The following is a 19,805-nucleotide window of genomic DNA, read 5'->3' as shown; positions in this document are numbered from 1 at the left end:
GGGTTAGAAAATTCTATCTTGCTTTTTTTAAAAAAAATAAATAATTTCTTCACTTCTGCACCATAAATTCTCCTGGGACTGGATCCACAAACAGGGAAACCTGCCACTGATCCCAAAGAGTCCAGAAACTGAGAGCAAGGACCTATTGGTTCAACAAGGTATTTAAGCAAGTGAGTACTCTTATTTAAGTCAATGACACTACTCACATGCTCAAAGTTAGACACAAAAAGAAAAGGAGTACTTGTGGCACCTTAGAGACTAACAAATTTATTAGAGCATAAGCTTTCATTAGCTACAGCTCACTTCATCAGATGCTGTAGCTCACGAAAGCTTATGCTCAAATAAATTTGTTAGTCGCTAAGGTGCCACAAGTACTCCTTTTCTTTTTGCAAATACAGACTAACATGGCTGCTACCTGAAAGTTAGACACGTGCCTGAGAGACTGGCAGAACTGGGGCTTAAATATAGATTTTCGTAGCTGAATTTATAAAGCCACTAAGTGTTCTTGATAGCAAGGCACAGAGCAAATCTATGAATAAAAAGTAATACAATGCCAACTTTTTCCTACATTTTTTTTCTTTTGTTCTGTTTTGAATCCCCAGCTGTTCTGCTGATGTGCCAACATGGAATCCGTTTTTCACAATGACAATTTGTTGGTGAGGATGTCTGTTCCCAAGAGTTCATAAAGTGGCTGACAAAAGAAAAAGTGATCTACAGCACAGACAGCAAATATCCTGAACATCAAAATTGAAGCCAAGAAAGATACTGCTCCCTGCTGGCTAATTTAGATAAGAGCTTTATCAGGATACCACAATGAACATTTTCCTTTTGTATTTCTCTAACAAAACTAGAAGTTACCTTTCTACCATTAACCTATAATATTGAACTACACCACAATTCTCCTTTTAAAATGTTAAACGACCCAAATACACACAGAAATTTTAAAGCTTAGTAGGTAAAGAAACCAATGGTTATGCCCTGCAACAAAGAAAAATCAAAAGAGGAAAATGACAAAGGGTTTCTGTTCTTCACATTTAACCATTATGAAGAGAAAATGGAGACTAACATCAAGATATTCCCTAACTTGGAGAGCCTTATAAATTGTGTTACTAATTAGGGATAAGTGAATTAGCTTAAAATAATAATAATTTTGAAACTTCAGCAAAAGCTTGAAATAAAGCATATTTGAATTTCAATCAGGACTAAAAGTAGAAAAAAAATGAAATATAAGCACTATGAAAAAGGCTGTTCTCACTGTATTTCAGTGTGGCCTGCCAGAACTAGAGAGTACTTGAAATCTTGCAAGCCACAGCCCTACTGAAATTTTTAACTTGATATTCAGATCAGAGGAGTTTCATATAAATTGTCATGAACTTTGGATGAGTGTCTAAACTTTTGGCTGCTTATCCAAACCAGACCTCCAAACCTTGTGACATTTGGACATCTGGTTTGGATATGCATTTCACCACTGGAGGTCTGGGCTGGCATCTCACTTTTGACAGTTTATTTAAATTTTAGGTAGTGAGGTTGTTTTTGTTTATTTGTTTTTAATTTTTGAGGTATTAATCCTGAGAATTTTTACTGACTCTTAGGGATAGGCCCTAACCAAAATCTTGGATCCCAATATACCCGAACGTTGCGTATATTTGCATTTGGCCCTTATTTCTATAATGGCCTGTACCAAACTCACCCTTCTGAGTAAACCCAAACTTTAAGAAAGTTCAGGTTCGATTCCAAACTCCGATTATTTTATTAACACTATAGTCACACGGACATTTATTCACTGTCCTTTGCTTGCTTAAATGTCTGTGCTGGGATAAAGTGTATGAAATGTACACTTTTCACAAATTTCAGAGTAGCAGCCGTGTTAGTCTGTATTCGCAAAAAGAAAAGCAGTACTTGTGGCACCTTAGAGACTAACAAATTTATTAGCGCATAAGCTTTCGTGAGCTACAGCTCACTTCATCGGATGCATTTGGTCACAAATGCGATCATTCTATATCTAACCTATCAGTCATCATCCTCAAAGGAAACATGCACAACATTTTCAAAAGACAAGCCTGGGAGCTTAAATTCATAACTTTGCTAAACACTAAATATCATGGACTGAATACAGACACTGGATTTATAGCTTATTAGAACAATCTGTAACCCAATGAGCCCCACCATCCTGTCCCTTGGCTGCCTTTCTCCCCTCTTACTTTCTCCCCTATGACTGGAGGGGCATTAATGAGCCACTTCACCATGAATGGTCCCTAGAAGTATGCGTTAACTTCTTATGCTAAATAATCTGTTCCACCTTGTATTTTGCTATGACACTCTGTGTATGTTTCCCAGACCTTGAAGAGCTCTATGTAAGCACAAAAGCTTGTCTCTCTCACCAACGGAAATTGGTCCAATAAAAGATATCACCTCACCCACCTTGTCTCTCTAATATCCTGGGACTGACACAGCTACAACAACAGTATATGAAACGTATCCATTTAAACTGGCATTACAACAAGGGCAGGCCTGAAATGGAGATTCCACTCTCTCTCTGGTATGGGGAATGGAGGTTTACCTTTTTGCTATGTAACATGATAGCATGTACTTCTCTTACAATATGTAATAGACACACAGGCTGCCAGAAGCATAGCAGTGCATCAGTGCTTTCAATCTGCTAAGCAGAATTAGAATGAGAAGCGTTGGGGTTTCAAATATTTGTCTTGACAAGTTTGCTACTGGAATAACCTTAAACCCTGACGTGTTACATTACCACCTAAAAGATACCAACATTTTCTCCAGATCTGTTTTGTAACCCTCTATGTTCGACAGTTCCATGAATGGAAAGAAATATTCAGATTGTTGTCATTCAGTTGGCTGTCAGGTTTAATAACCTTCTGTAAAATTCCATTATCAATTAAGTTATTACAGTTTATTATGTCCCCTCCCTCTCACTCTGGCAATAATTCAGGTGACAAAGGAAATGAAGAGGTCCAGGATCCAGCCTTTTCCCAGTTACAGACAGAGCTTTTTCAGCTTGAGGTAGAACAATAGCAGGAAATGGTAGAATGATGGCAATTTTTTTTCCTAGAAGGGGCTTTGAAACCTACAAGAGGCACGCCTATCAGCACTCTACTTACACAGCCATGAATTGGAGGAAACTGGCCACATCAAATGGGTTTAAACCGACTGATATGATAGAGGACTAGATTGTCACTTCCTGAAAGGGATGGACAAATACACTCCCCGGATGCACCTTCCTCTGACATTTCCTATGCCTTTCTTTATTATTCATCCACTCCCAGGAGTCAATGGAAGAGGTTGCAACCTGTACTTTTAAAAGGATACATAAAAAAAGTCACAGTCTGCATAGCACTGTATACAGCTTTATCACTGAAATATCATAGGTGAGGGAACACTGGGCTATGAAAGGAGAAGGATGAAACACTCACTTTGATAGTACAAGTCTGCTGAACTCAGAAACAGAACTTCAGTTTACAAACTGAACTCTGGGAGTTAACGCAGCTTTTCATCTTGATAAACTATACCCGGTTGCAAGGTTATTAACATTAAACCCTCTACATCGCTAAGGGTTATGTGTTTCATTATAAACAATTATTTTATATGCAAGGTTAATAATTATCAAGAGCTTAAGAAAATGTAATTGGAATTCTAGTAGCAGGGAAAATTTCAATTAAGTAATAATGATCAAGGCACAGGGCATTTCCTGTGGATTAATGACCAGCTGGTAGAAGTTGATAGCCCTCGGCTCAGCTTCAGGCTATGAATCCCAGCCAGTCATTAATCCCCAGGAAACACCCTGCACCTCAATCATTGCTATTAGAGAAATATATATGTATGTATGTGTGTGTCTGTATGGAGTTCTAATGGGGGCATACTGTTTCAGTTGGTATGTACAGAGCATTGCTGGAGAATTAGTGTCCTGTACATAAGCCAACTTGAATAATTTCTCAACATGCCATTCATCTTATAATAGATTATATATGACATTACCACTTGCTATGTTACAGCACATACATTTGGGTGCAGCATAAGTTTCTAAAATGGAACATTCAAGGCCAAAAACAGACCTGGTAAAAGCAAATGCATCCTTATTGACCTTCGTAGCACTGAGTCAATAACATCCATCCTGCATTGGTCCTAAATGCTTAGGGGTAAACTCTTCCACTAATTATAAACAAAATACACTGATCAAGGATAAAATACTTGATTCTTAATCTTGGTATTTTGCTTCCCAGGCCCATGGGAGCTGAGATTACTGCACAAACTATACACTAGGACCCTTGAAGAGATTTAGTGCCTGAACAGAGACCACTTGGACTAGCTAAGAACCAGCCATGATGGACTCCAAAGGGAGTCTCATCCAGTGGTGTTTAAATACAAGGGTAGCCAGAGCCAGCCCTAAATGTGTATGAAATGAGCAGATGGAAGTAAATGAAAGAGGACAACAAAGAGAATTCTTCAATGGTGTTGTAGAGAAGACAGGAATATGAGTCCAAAAGAGGCATTGGGTGCCTGTCTCAGCTGAGCTAATAGCATTTATGAGGTTGGCAGCTAAGACATTTCCCTAATTGTCTGTCTTGACCCAAGATATGAAAGGAATTGTGTTTTACTTGAAGTGATTGTCAAAGACTACAGGAGTCTTGAGCAAAGAGCAATGAGAAATTTCAGCATTGGATAAACTTTAATGTACATCTGGGAATTGACACTGTGACTTTTCTCCTCTAGGTGAGCAGCTGGAATCCTGCCCAGTCAGCATTATCACCAAAAATTACTATTTGATTGAAGTCTCTCATGACTTGTGAGAGATGAGTTTGAGAATTTAGTTTAGTTCCCAATGAATGCATGTTCAAATCACAAAGCCACCATCACAGTTAGCACTTGTGTTAATACCAACATTTTGCCCTACTGCAGTGCCTCTTATCAGAGGGTTGCAATGCACCTTACAATTCTGAATTCTCATTCCCTGAGGGTGGGGTATAATTATACCCATTTTACAGGTAGGTGGCTTGAGACATAGAAGTTAGGTTTTACAGAAGGCTACCCCAGAAAAGAATGGCAGAGGTGGAAACAGAAAAGTCAAAAAGTTCTAACTTCTATCTCCCTACTCTAAACACAAGCCTGACTTGTGTACAGGGCATTGGTTCTCAGTAAATGCTCTCTAAATAGCAACTGAAACCGCATAGCTCACTAAAGCAACCCTTATGATTTATTTTGTTTATTTTTATTTCATAATAGCAACAATAATCCCAACACAGGAATCTTCCTGGGAATTAATCACTAGTTAGGATTACTGGCTAAAGGTGCTCCTCCCAGCCAGTCAATAACTCCAAGTAGTTCTTCTATTTCCTTGATCATCACTGAATTGTTACTGTGTTTGCTCCCATCTCCTTTAATTTTATGGAAAGATACTGTTAAGTAACAAAATGGCATCTAACTATATGCAAAAGCATCCTGAACTAGAACTCCTAACTTCAGGATTCCTGCGTGAGTGCTGTCATTTGCTATATATCCTTACATGCAGCGTGTTACCCTGGGAGTACAAGATTAGTGTTAGTGCACCTGTGAAATGCTATATGGCCAGAAATAACACCCAAAGATGTAGCCTGGTTTGTTTATTTGTTTTCCCCCATGAATTGCCTTTTCCTTTAGCCAGAAGTTCATAACTGTTCAAACTGTAGTGCTCAAACCAGGTGTGGCCTTGAATTCTAAAAAACAGCTGCAGGCAATTTTTGGGGGCAGTGGGGGGGGGGGGGGTGCTCTGCTTTCACACTGTGAGCAGTGAAGTGAAATTTTGTCCTTTTCCTCTCATGAGGAGAGCTCTGGAATTAATACAATTGCAGATTTTTCCTTCTTCCCCCCCCCTCCCCCCCCCCCGCCTAGCAAAGCTCTCACTCTGGTCTAATGAATAATGCAAAGACAAGCAAAGGAAAAGGCTAATTCCATTACCAACAAGAAATAAAGAGAAAGTACATGGGATGCAGTACTGGGTAGATTTAAGGATTCTGCACAATAAAAAACATTACCATTCTTTATTTTATATATATTAGTTGCATTTTACACTCAATATTCACAAGGAGAAATTGAATGCAATTCCTTTCCCTGATTGTTATGTATCTAATCTTTCTTGAAATTAAGTAACTGAATGGAAATTGAGAGAGTAATAAATAAATAATAAATAGCCTCAAAATAGGCTAGTTCAGAGAAATCTCAGTAGGTAGCAGGAGTGAAAATAGAACAAAACTAAACTGAAAAATAAGAGACAAGTCAGTAATAAAACTTTGTATATGAACATCTTGAAATTTGGGGAAGTTTGGATCAAAACTAAACTTTGCACATGTCCTTCTTCTCTATAGGAGGCTAAAACAAATGGCCAGGTCTCAACTCACACAGACTTTTGGGGAAGTTCAACTCCAGAGCTGATCCCATCTGTATGGGAAATTCAAAACAGATCTAAACTAAAAAGTGAATTATTTCAGGGAACAAAGAATTAGAGAGACAATTTTGTTGTGTAGACTGATTCGCCCAGCATGTTAACCCCACTCCCTCCACCTCCAGGGACGTAAGTGGAACTGTTTTGGTGCCAGAAACAGCAGCTGCCAGACTGATGGGAAGAATGAACTGCTGTTGTACTCTGCAGAGAAAGTGACTTCTGCTGTAGGCTGTTCTTTTGCTTGTATATTCAATAATGCAATACCAGACAAGGGGTTTTTGGTCCAGCCCGAGCAGTGTGGTGATGTGAGTTATCTTGGAAGTTACTAGATGGCACTACGTAGCACAATATTTAGGTTTTGGTAAATCAATATGTCTGTTTCAATCAGAATCCTTGTTACTATTTAGAAATTCCTGAAATAGAGTCTATTCAACTATTGCTTTGTACAAACATCAGTAACAGTATATAATCAACTCCAGCAAGGACCAATGAACTCCTAGAAAGAAGCAGAGTGCAGTCAGAATCCTCCCAGATACTGACAGACATAGGTGTTAATCAGCAGGATCTGCTCTTCTCCCGCCCCCCACCATGCCAGCCACCAGGACAACAAATCCTTTTGGGACAACTGAAGATATCTGCCCACATGCCAGTACCCAAAAAGTATTCTGAGTGCACCAAAATTGCATAAACTGCTTCAATGAGTATTCTAAAATGCTGTTGGTCAGTTAAAAAGACAATGAAGATCCAAGTGTTTGTACAAAATCCTGCTTGCATATTTTTTTCATCAAACCAACATGATCCCGGACCACACAAGAGCAACAAAGTAATGCTCCACAGTTTCTCTCCACATAGTGCCTTTCAAGAAAAATGTAATAGAACACCTTTCCCAGTCAGATAAATAAATCTCTGAAGTGAGATTTAAGTTTTATTTTGAAGGGTAATGAAACCAATCCACTTTATGTAAACCTATAAATAGATAAAGTAGATTTTATTTATAAGCCTCATATAAGTACTGTATTTATAAGTACTGTGGCAGCTTTCCTAAGAGCTCTTCTGCCAGATGCAGAAAAAAAAAATGGGAATCAAGGCTATAAAAGACTAGCAATGGCCGATGGCCAACACCACAAACTTTGGGCAAGTTTGGATCCAGATGTGGAACTGAATACTTGCACTGCAGGAAAATTTTGATCTGGATCTTAACTTTGCAGCTTGGGCTCATTTCTATTATTACCAATCCCTGGTAGATTTAAGAATGTTAGAGGACAGCAGGGAACTCAGGGTTTTTCACTCACGTTTATATAAAGGAAAATGACTATGGTCATATCAAGGGCCACTGTCTCATTTATGTTTACTAAGGGCTACATTCAGCCCTTCTTTTCCCCATGAACTCCCACTGATTTCTGTGATTGTAAATGAAGACGGAAAACAGCTTTGGGTCAATTCCACAACTGACTCCTTACTTGATTGTGCTTATTTTTAATCTTTATTAAAGCACTTAAGCATGAACTTAAAGTTTAAGTCCTATTGACCTCAATAGAAGGCACCGATTCCCAATGAGGGTTCAAGAAAAAAATAAAGCATCTTTTGCCAGACAAAAGCATTCAGCGGGACTGTGAGGGAGACAGTCAGGGATATTACAGAAGAACTAAAATGGGAAAATAATATGTGAATATGGATTTATAAATGCTGAGAACTAGGAAAGCCAGTATATCCCTAGAGTCTGGCATTTAATGAGGATTAACCCTGCAACAGATGAGACATACTATTACCAGCTGTTTGAGTACCTGTTCTAAACATGTTCTAAAACATGTAACACAACCTAGCAAGACACAAAAATTAATATAAGGCACTGGACGATAATACTTCTAGGAATAAAACAGCAGTGAAAAGGTGATACCCCAATGTTACTTTAAATTAATGTAAGAAAAATTATACTAACTTTTACATTTATGTCATAAAGAGATGGGCCAAGTTCTAAACAGAGGTGGCAAATCTAAAACCCCCCACAACAAAATGTGAATATTTGGTAAAGAAACATATCCTGTTTAATTCCACACACACACTCTTCAGAATACTATTTATTACTAACTGAAGTGCTCTGAACATCTGATTTTTTTTAATCCAACAGGCTAACGTGTCAGCACAAGATGAACTACAGTAGACCCGGTTATGTCAGTATTCAGCATGGCTTTTATCACTGGGCGTTCACAATGATGTCTGGGCTTGTGAAACTCAAAATTATATACTCTTTTCAGAGGATTGGTGTAACAAAAACACATTTTAAAAAGAACTTGTACTCTTAATGTAGGATTGTGTTTAAGGGAAAAATGCAAAAAATTAACCATTATTTGTAACTATTTAGCTTTCTTGCTAAAATCTAAATATTATGTCCCATGTTCCATTATGTGTGTGCAGGAAAATCTTACCTAATAGAGACAGTTTAATTCTCTAAAACCCTAGAAACATTCTGTAGCTCAAACGACGTAACAGGAATTATGGGGAGTTTGGAATATTCAAAATCAGAATTGGGAACCACAGTTTGGAAAATAAAAATCTATCTGTATGTGTTTCAGGGTTATCCATGATTTCATTTCACATACAAATAATAGTAAAAGGAAAAGTTTTTTAAAAGCCCAGTAAGCACACAATATGATCACTGCCCTTGGGTAACCTCATACATTGTCTCAAGACTTTAAATCACTGTCTCTTAATCAATGAGGTCCAGATTTCTTTCCACCCCAATCACTCCCCTTTGATCACACTTTTATTTTGAATTGCCTCTAGATATGTCCTGCTGCCAAACTGAAACTCAACATCTCAGACGCTGAACTCTTCATCTTTCCTCCCAATGCCTTCACTCCCCTTTCGTCATAACTGTCAACAATTACATCATCCGCTCTGCCCCATAGGCTCTCCACACTGGTGTCAACTTCAGAGCTCTTCTCTCCCCTATGCTCTTCCTAAGGCACCAGTACAACAACGCACTTAAGCATGAACTTAAAATTAAGTCCTATTGACCTCAATAGAAGGAACCGATTCCCAATGAGGGTTCAAGAAACACAGCAGAGTACCATGGAAGTGCTGGAAGGAAGGCAGATTCATCAGAAGGCGTCAGCTAAACCTGGAAGATAAGCAAGAAGAAACAGTGAAGACATTTTTGCCTGAATAAAAATGTCTGTGCTTGCTGGGTGGCAGGGGAAGCGTCTCCTGGGGGAGGCTAGCCCCGCCTCTTCTGGTTGAGGCCCCGCTTGCTTCTGTCAGCTCTCCAAAGCCCCTCCCACTGCCGGGGCCGCAGCAGTGAAGTTCCAAGCCCTCTCCCAGTCCCCCCCTTCCCCTGCGGCCCCATTCCTGTTCCACCCCCAGTCCGCCTCTTCCCCCAAGACCCCACTCCCCTGTTCCCCTCCCTGCTGCAGCCCCAAGACCAGAAAAGCTCTGTGGCCACAGTGGGGAGCAAGAACTCCTCCAGCCCCAGGGTCATAGTGAGGGGGGAGATTTTTCAGGGGCCCCAAATTTGTTGGGGCACATGGGAGCATGCGGTGATCCTCAATGGTTCCCACCCCCAGCAGCATGAGGCTTAGCCTCGTCCAGCCTCCATTATGCACCGCCCATGATGTGCTTGCTCTAATAAGTTATTTATCATCTCCAGTTTTGAATAGGGTTCACAGGCAAACTATCAGAAGGTAATCTTCCTTAGCTAGTGAACAGTATTTGTATGAACACATTACAAAAAGAGAAAAATTCAGTCGGAATTAATTTACTTTTAAGCAGGAGTGTCGGAATGGGCTTTGTAACTGGTAATCTTTTATCTGAAATCTAAAGATTCTCTGTCTTATTCTATTTCTATGGAACTAAGCATAGTTTTGCATCAGAACATGCAATTAAGACAGCTACCTTTATTTGGGCTGTTAACCACTTAGCCATCTTTGTTCACTTCTTTTTGTATAAAGCTTGTTAAATAAAAACTACAGAAGTAGTCTCTTTGATAACCATCTTCAAATCCAACACTGTATTTCAACAAAGTTGCTTAGTCCTACTTTCCAGCATAGTGGGGTAAGATAAACATTTCTCCCTTTCTTTTTGATAAACCAAACAAAAAAAATCCTTCGTTTTTGCATTCTTGATCAGAGCGGGTAGGGTGCAGTTCAAGGATATCTCTCCAAAAATCAGCATGCCGATGAGAGGGCAACTTGAATATGCAGTCGAAAATGAGTGAGCCTCTAATTTCAAGATTTAAATGAGCACAGCACAGAAGATGAGAGATTTGTTCGCTCCTTAGAATCCAGCACTATTGTGTTAGGAATACTTCATCTCTTTTGATTATTGGTGCAACTAGAGTATGCCAATACTTGCTATGTGGTTCAGGAAACTCAAGTCAACCAAATATAGGGGGACTATACCTTATCATAATGATAATGTCAAATTTAGGGAGAAACCTGCTCAAGATATCTTTATTTCTTCTACTTCTCGTGCCTGGGCCTTGCTGTTAATTACAAAGGCCCATATGGACTTTCTGGAGATACCATACCCATGTTTAAATCCCCCTTGCAATGTTATTAACTGTCATCATGGGCATACATAGCAGGTGAACTGGGATCATTTAAGTTAGATGAAAAAAAGAAAGAGGATGTAAGCACCCCCATAATATACACATATTTTAAGTACTCTAAATACTATAGGACTTGGGGCCAAATTTTGTTCATCTTATTCAAGTTAGTAACCCCACAGAAGTAAGATGAATAGGATTTGCTATTGGAATGAAACTTGTCCTCTCAAAACCTTCTTCTAACCAAGCTACTGTGCTTATTCATGCTGCTGGACTATTTTAAATTTTTCCTTCAAAATCTGAATTGAGAGCACTGAAGCTTCCAATTCCATTTATTAAATATAAGTTAAACATTAAGAAACCCAGCACCCTTTGAAGTGCTGATTAGTAATGTGACTAAGCTAAAGCAAAAAAACATTCTTTAGCTTTGATGTTTGGGGTTTACTTTAAGCATCCTCAAAGACAGAGGCCAATAAGCTTATTTAGTTTCCGATAGGAATCAAAATGCTTATGTTGTGCTTGCCAGAAATATTGTTGTTTCTTTACCGTTAAATCTTAATGTTGCTATTCATTGATAAGCAGGTGGGCATGTTATAGATGCAGTTACTGGCCCCAGTTGAATATATTTGCTGAATATGTTTCTAAATACCTATTTAAACTCATTTTAATACATATGAAAATTCTATACATAACACAGCTTCTCTTTTGGAAGAAAAGAGGTGCTTAGATTACTGGCAGATCCTTTGTTTCATGGATTTATAAACAATACCTAAATAACTTTGATTGGCAATTCAGACTTTTCTTATGAGTCTTTTTCTGAGTACCTGGTATTTTTCAAGCAAAGAACATGCTGCTATCTGACTAAATAGTTATTATATCTTTAAAAGCACCCAGACATTTGTTAAACATACAGCCTCATACAGTATATTCTCATCGACCATAAAGTTTGATTTGTGAGCATTGACCAAAAATACAACTTTTAAGTCATTTGGAACTCAAGTCAGACAGGATATATGTATTTTTTGAAAATTTTGCCCAAATTACTGCAAGAGTTAATAGTTTGTGTATAATTTAAAAATTGTTTTCTGGGTAGGCCTTTATTTATTTATTTATTTATTGTATGCAACTCACATCCTTAGAAAGTTCCTTTTGAGTTTTTCATTTTGCATATTGTCTTCTCCTCTGTGACTCAATGATTTCTGTCTGTCAGTTTAGTTCATAAACAGAACAAACATGCACACAGCCAAATGGGAATATAAGTAGAACTAATTTCTGATTTGTTTAATGTTCTGCCATGTTTGGACTCCATCCTAGTACTTTCTTCATATGAGCCATTATGTCATGTGGCTCAGGCAAATGAGAGAAAGAAAGAAAATTTGATCTGGTTTAAAAAGACAATAAAAACTCCACTAAGCATCCATTTGGATAATAAAGCTTGATTAGTCAGACTCCAGTAGGGTGATGTGTAGAGCTGATGGAGAAACAAATCCATCCCCACCTGGCACCCCTACCCCAAGGCCAGGGTATGGAGCTGCTCTGTGGCCATTATTCCAGCCTGTGATACGGAGTAAGAGCCACAGGCCCTCTACACCAATTATGCATGGTGCCGGGGCTTTTTGGTCTGGATGAGCATAGATTACAGCCACTGACCCTCCCTCAATAGGGATCAGCATGGAGACTTTTTCCATAGCGTGAAAAGGCTGCTGTTGTTCAGCCAACAAATCCCCGCCTAGATGGTAGGCATGGCTAAAGTGCTATAGAAGGCCATGCACTGATGCACCCTGGTGGCATTTCCCTAAAGCAGTAACTTTTAATCCATCTGGAGAGTAGCAGCACAGTAAAAACTAAGTTTAAAAGTGCATTTTTCACATTTGAAACATGCTTTTCTACAGGAGATAATTCTAGCACACTGATGAAGAACTCCCCAAAACCAAAAATCCAGAGCTAGGTTTCTATCCACTTGATTTTTACAACAGTGCTGATTCTGTATGGTGGGTTTAGAGGAGACAGTTTACAAAAGGGAAAGAGGTCCTGGCCACAAAGTTATTCAAGAGCATGTACATGATACCATTCAAAGCAGAGGGTGCAAATTGAGGGTAATATGAAAGAAAAAAACATACTGGACAACCTAAGTAAGAGCAAAAAGAGCAAGAGTGTTAACTGAAAAAAAAATCCTAAAGATTTATCACTGTGAGACGATATGGATTTTAGGCTAATCATCTCAGATTAAAGAAGAGAAACAGGAAGCCAAATGGGCTGAGTACCGACGTCATAAACAAGAGTGAGCAAGAGGAAGTTTCTCAACCAATTTCACACAGATTTACTTGAGTTCTTGGGTTTGTGGTTTGTTTTTAAGACACACAACCTGGTAAGTGTCTGCAGACTCAGATCCCTACTTTCTTTAATTCCTTTTAACATATTTTTAAAGTATATGGACCTAATTTATCTGAGTTTCACATTTACAAGTTTTATTTTGTATCATAATAATTCTAGCATGTAGACAGCAGCTGCCATCCAGCGATCTATTGCACTTTACAAATATTAAGCCTCCAGGAAATGGTCACAACATTTGCCACAACTGAGACACAGAGAGGTTAAGTAATGTGATCGAGGTCATATGATGAATCTGTAGCATAAACTAGGATAAGAACTCAGGAGCCTTCCTGTTTCCCAGTGGCTTACTCCTTTATTCAGAATCTTTACGGTATGTTTTGAAACATGCTGGCGCAAAGAAATAGCCATTTTCCTCTTCAAGGCTCATCTGGACCCACTTATGATTTCATTCAGTGCAATGGCACTGAACTAATCAAAAAAACGTAAATCCCTTCAAACCAAGTACATTACAAAACAGAGCTAAGGATGATAATAGCAATTGTGTGGAAACAAACAATTGTACACAATACTTGGCCTTTGTTTCCTTGTTAGATTTATTGAAAACTTGGGATCAACAATTCACTTTTTATTTTAATGCCAATATCTAGAAAAACATCTGGTTAATCTACACAGTATTATTACTGGAGTCAGCAAATGGAGAACAGAACATCTTTCATAGAGAGTACTGAATGTACCTCAGTCTGCTCAGGTTTTATTTGTCACAAATGATAAAGGCTAGCTATTGCTCTTTTTAAATAGCCTTCAGGAGAAAGGTACTTTATGCAAGTGATTCAAACTTCAGAGGGGGAAATCAGGATTTCATATTGCCACATTTACCAGTGACTCATTGAGTGACTCATGCAAGTCACTGAAACAGTGTCTGAGTTTCCCCCTCTGAGAAGCTGAGGTGTTAGTTTTAGTAATTTGATAAGTAATTGTCATTTAATTAACTAATTTGTAAAGCACACTGAGATTTGAAAGGTGCTTTTTAAGTGCAAATTATTAGTAGTTACATTTTTTTTAAAATGAATTAGCCATTGCCCAGTCTGATGTGAAGGGGAAATAAATAAATATTCTGTATCCAGATTTCAGAGTAGCAGCCGTGTTAGTCTGTATTCGCAAAAAGAAAAGGAGTACTTGTGGCACCTTAGAGACTAACAAATTTCCAGCAAATGCATCCAATGAAGTGAGCTGTAGCTCACGAAAGCTTATGCTCAAATAAATTTGTTAGTCTCTAAGATGCCACAAGTACTCCTTTTCTTTTTGTGTATCCAGATTGTTATGGTGCTACTCCTCACAGTATTGTGTAGGTTTATTGTAAAACACGGCAAGTGACTACAAGTAAGTGATCAAAGAAAACGAACAGACAACGCAGTGATATCATTGCAAAGCTCAATAAAAATTATATAGCTTCATATATGTGAAAATATTAGTTTAATTTTGTTACCACACTTTTTCTTCCCTCGGATGGGGTGAGGGGGCAGTTATGGAGTACAGCTGAAGTTATAAATAGCTCATGTACCCCAGGGTCAGCCGGGGATAAAACTGGAAAAGAAAAAAAACATGCAAGACGTAGGATGCTTGTTTATTTTGGCTGGTTGTAGACATTTTGACTGTATTTAAGAGTTTTAGCTAGAGTTGGTCAACTGTGTGAGTGTGTCCATGTGTACAAAAAATGTCCAAAGAGAATGAACAGTTTAGTATCATTTAGTAATTGTTGATGGTTTTGATTAAAAAATTTGAAACATAATTTTTCATCTCATTTTGAATTTCTTTTTCTTGTTTCACACTTTTAAAAAAATCTTTCTTTTCCCCCAATAATTTTTTTTTTTTCCAAAAATGAATTTTGGAGGCACTAAGACACCACAGTGGCATGTTCATACCATCTTTTTGTTCTGTGTTTATGCAGCACCTAGAACAATGGGATCCTTAGGACTGGGGTCCTAAGTGCTGCTACAGTACAAATTAATAATCATAATAATGAAAATCTTGATTGTTCTAAAGTCTGAGTGTTCTAAAGTGTTAGCCACATGTAGTATAGGCCCCCTTCTGCAAGTGACAGCTGTTGAAGGGATTTGGGGAAGCAGCAGAATCAGTGAGTGTACTGGCTGAGATACAGTCTGCTTGAAGGCAGGGATAAAGTTGTTTGCTGGAGTTCTGAAGGATGGTTGCAGTTTCTCTGTTAGAAAAAGGCTTTTTGCTTTTCCTATCTGATTTTGAGGATGTACATATTTATAAATACAGGAGACCAGGATACAGTATCTTCTCTGTGTTAAATCATTCCTCCCCTAACAATGAAATTAATTCATTCCTGCAGTCTGAAGCTTCTTGTCCTTTTAGAACATGCCCTCAGACATCCAGGGCCTGAGAAGGCCTGGAGAAGTCAGACTCCAGAAAACCTTAGGAAAAAGAGAGTCCCCCACCTGTAGCAAGTGCACAGTACCTACTTCATAACTACACAGTCATTAATGCCTGCCCTTTCCTATGACTTAAATCCATTCTGCTCAGCCTAATTGCTATATATGGCAATTGAGGTCAACTGGAATGGCATAGAGGGATTCACTGAGCATGCTCATTGCAAGGTTAAGTAGTGGAACGACATCTCTTCCAGACATAAAATGTCAAAACTTGAAAACTTGATATCCCATGGCAATTCAGGGTTAGAGACACAGTTATAAGGTTTTGCTCCATAGCTTTATACTGTTGGACAAAGGGAGATTCCCAGCAGGATCCGGCATTTACTTCTAGCTCTAGAATAGCCTGGAATAACAGACATTACCTAAATATGTCTCACCCTTACAGATAAACTATTTTAGGGCATTTTGAGATGCCTGAGCACCAGGCAGTTAGACCCAGGGGGCCAGATCTCAGCTGATGTAACTCTGTGGAGCAACACCAATGTAGGTTTTGATTCAGCAAAGCACTTAAGCACATGCTTGCCATACTGTTATATATTCATCATATAAATATTCATTAATATAACTAATATATAATACTTGTACATATACTTTAGTGCTAATACACTAAAATGTGGGCTTTGGCAGCTTTGACCTAAACCCAGAAACTACAGAGGTCCTGGACTTCAGAAAGCAATGCTCTCAACTCTAATTGCACAGGAACTCTAACAAAGCCCTTGAGTTGGGAAAGCTATTATGTGTGAGAAATTGATTAGCACAACAAGGAACAACAGAACATAGTATTTCAGTCAGCTGTTTCAGAGAAACTCAACAAATGTTCATTTTACACTTATTTACAAGTTTCCAAGAAGTGTTTTGCGCATACATAAATATCAATGTACGAGGAGAGAGAGAGAGAGAAGTGCCAATTTGGCTTATCAAGTGAAACCACAAAGCATTACAGTAACTACTACAACAGAAGATGTTTTCTTTCCTTGTAAAATACTCCTATAATGTGGTATACTTTGAAAATATGTGAATATTCAAATAAAGATGAAATGGCAAACAGCATGCCAATTACAAAATCAAAATACTGTATTACAGAATGTGAATAGTCATTGGGCACACCAACAATCTGGGACTTAATACTTGTACTCACAAGATAACATTTTGGAATCAAACAAAAAATTAGTATTTTTTATCAAGTTACATAAATAATTAGAATATTTATGCTTCTTATTTACTTTCAAACTGTATGAAAATCCAAATCCAACTTACTTGTACTAATTCTTTCTCCCATTTTATAGCCTTAATCTTGCAAATACCTTAAACACAAACACAAGCATTTGCAAGATTGGGGCCTATGCTAATAGCAGGCTTTTAACACCTTGATAGTCTATTCTTAATTATTTTTATAATAACAGAAGCATCTGCTATTTAAATAATGGTCATTGTGGTTAAAAGGTAGCTGGATATGAAGTCTCCTTTCCTAGGCTCTCCAAAATTTTACTTCTGATCCCAGAGTGGCAAGTCCCAGTTATTTATTTGATTCTGTTTTAAATTTTATGTGCATAGGAAAATACTGAAAGACAGGAAACTATGGCATTTGGGCAGTAGGGAGGGTGACCAGATAGCAAATGTGAAAAATCGGGACACGGGGTGGGGGAGAATCGGTGCCTATATAAGAAAAAGTCCCAAATATTGGGACTGTTCCGATAAAATCGGGACATCTGGTCACCCCAGCAGGGAGATCAGGAGCACTATTTAGAGTCTTACTAAGTAAAACAGGGGTCTGCTGCATAGTTTGCACAATCTTATTTCAGCCAAAATGGGACTAAGTTAGAAGTACAGGAGAAAGTAGTCCCTTCTCTTGTCTTCAGAATGGTTTCTGTAGATTGGCTGAGAGGCTGTACCTTACTATCCATTAAAAAAAAAATTAAAAAAAAATCTGAAGAGTGGATTGGAGTGGTCCAGCCAGTCATCTACCACGCTCAGGAGAGCCAATTGGCTGCCCCAAACAGGAAATGATGGGTAGGAGGGGATGGGTTCTCTAGGTTCCTGCATGAAGACAGAAAAACATATAAGCAGCCCAGGCCTGTTAGGGAACAGGGCCTATTAGAGAAGAGGGACTGCAGCTTATGGTTACTGGTTGAAACCCAGGATGCAACCTTAGATGGTTTCACATGAATGTTGCTTTGAGTTTTTCAGATTCTGAAACACCATGTACCCATCCTCTCAGGGGTGGGGGAGGGAAAGTTCACTGAACCTTTGCAAACTGAAGCTAACCAATCTTACACAGCTCAACTAAATTTAGTCGCAACCATGCATGCACAGCTACAGCACTCTCCCTAACGGGGGGGAGGGGGAGAGAGGGGAGTGTTAAAGAACCATCACTACAGTATATTGATCAGTGAAATGTACCAAATACACTCTTGTTTAGTATGTTTAACTCTGTATATTGCTCCTTCAATCACTATTGTTGAATACATTTATTAATATCAATGTAAAACTATTGTATTAGATAGCCCTATTGGCGTGCATGATGCAGATAAAAGAAGGCAAGGGTAAAAGTCAATGGGAGTTGACCCAAGATCTCTGACCTGAGGAGCTTACAATCTGTAGAGTAGATTCTGGTTGTGCCTGCATGGGTATGGCAGGTGGGAGAGGATGCAGGGTGTTCTTTGCCCTTGTGTACTGGAATGGGAGAATGCCAATGTTTGTGCTCCTGAGAGACTGGCACAGAGGATGGTATATTGCCATGAGTGACTAGACTCACCCTCCAATGTAAAATATAAAACTGTCATTTCAGCACAAAAATGCTGCATTTGCTTGGGAAAAGGGTGGTATTTCTCTGTAAAAATGGTGAAACTTTAATCTGTGACTGGTCAGGATTTTAGCAGGAATATTATACCTCAATTAAACCACTGTGAAAAATGGCATTCATTAGTGCAAATGATTGCTTTTTACCCATGCAATCCTCTCAAAAAAACATGACAACCTAAGCTTTTGCATGGGCTGTACAGTGAAGTGAAAACTGCTAGCTTCCTACAGCTCTCCTTGTTATACACAGAATTACTTTACAAAGATGCAGGATGTAGAAATTTGGACAACTCTGCTGAGAATATTAACATAATTAATCAACTCTGTCATGGATCTGAACCCAGAACGCCCACTGAAGTCATTAAGAGTTTGCTGTGTACTTGGCCTACAGATTGATGGCATTGCATGGCATGATCCCAAGAAATTGTACTTTGCAGCCCAATAAACATCTGGTGTTTCTGAAACCCTCTCTTGGAAAGGATTGCTCCCAGTGTAGGTGATCAATACAGGCCTGTTCCTCTGTCCCATAAACTGTTATCACCACCACCTTTGCCTTGATTATCATCACCCTTATGTATCCAATAGCTTCCTCCCTTTTACTTTTTGTCAAGCAACACTGCTCTCAAATCTCATTTCCCTTGGCTGGCTTCCCAACACTAGCTTCCATCTTGTTTCTATGTAACTCCACACTGGCACACTGACAAGTCACAAACCAGAAATCTATTAAATAAAACACCTAATGATGTACTTTCCTTGAAACACTTGCTATAAGCAAATCTAATAGACACTGTGCTGAAGAAAGCTGTTGGAGCTAGAGACCTGTCTATGCTAGGTCTCCCGACACAGCTGCACTGGTGCTGGCAACAGTGAATTTTTTTGGTAACATTTTCTTCTAGTGGATAAAGCTCAGAAGTACAAGCATTCTGGCTGTCTCCTGCATCAATGCACTGGCCTGAGGCTGGATCTCTGTAGGTTCTCCTCATCTGTGCAGAGGGAAACACAATCTCCTTATCTGTGCAAAGGGAGACAGAATCTTAGGCATATGATGAAGGGGAAGAGTGCATGAGGAGTTGTAGCTCCTGAGTAGTAGCAGCCACAATACTGCCTGTGTAGGGTAAATACAAGCAAAATGCCTCCAGATATGCTGGACAGGCCATGATTAAAGGTAACTATATGCTTCCCCCAAAACAGGCCTCCAGTCACTAGCAAGCGTACAGCTGGTGATGGAGGGTGAGTC

The sequence above is a fragment of the Dermochelys coriacea genome, chromosome 11, assembly GCF_009764565.3.
Source record: "Dermochelys coriacea isolate rDerCor1 chromosome 11, rDerCor1.pri.v4, whole genome shotgun sequence".
Taxonomy (NCBI): domain Eukaryota; kingdom Metazoa; phylum Chordata; order Testudines; family Dermochelyidae; genus Dermochelys; species Dermochelys coriacea.
This window is presented reverse-complemented; position numbering follows the sequence as displayed.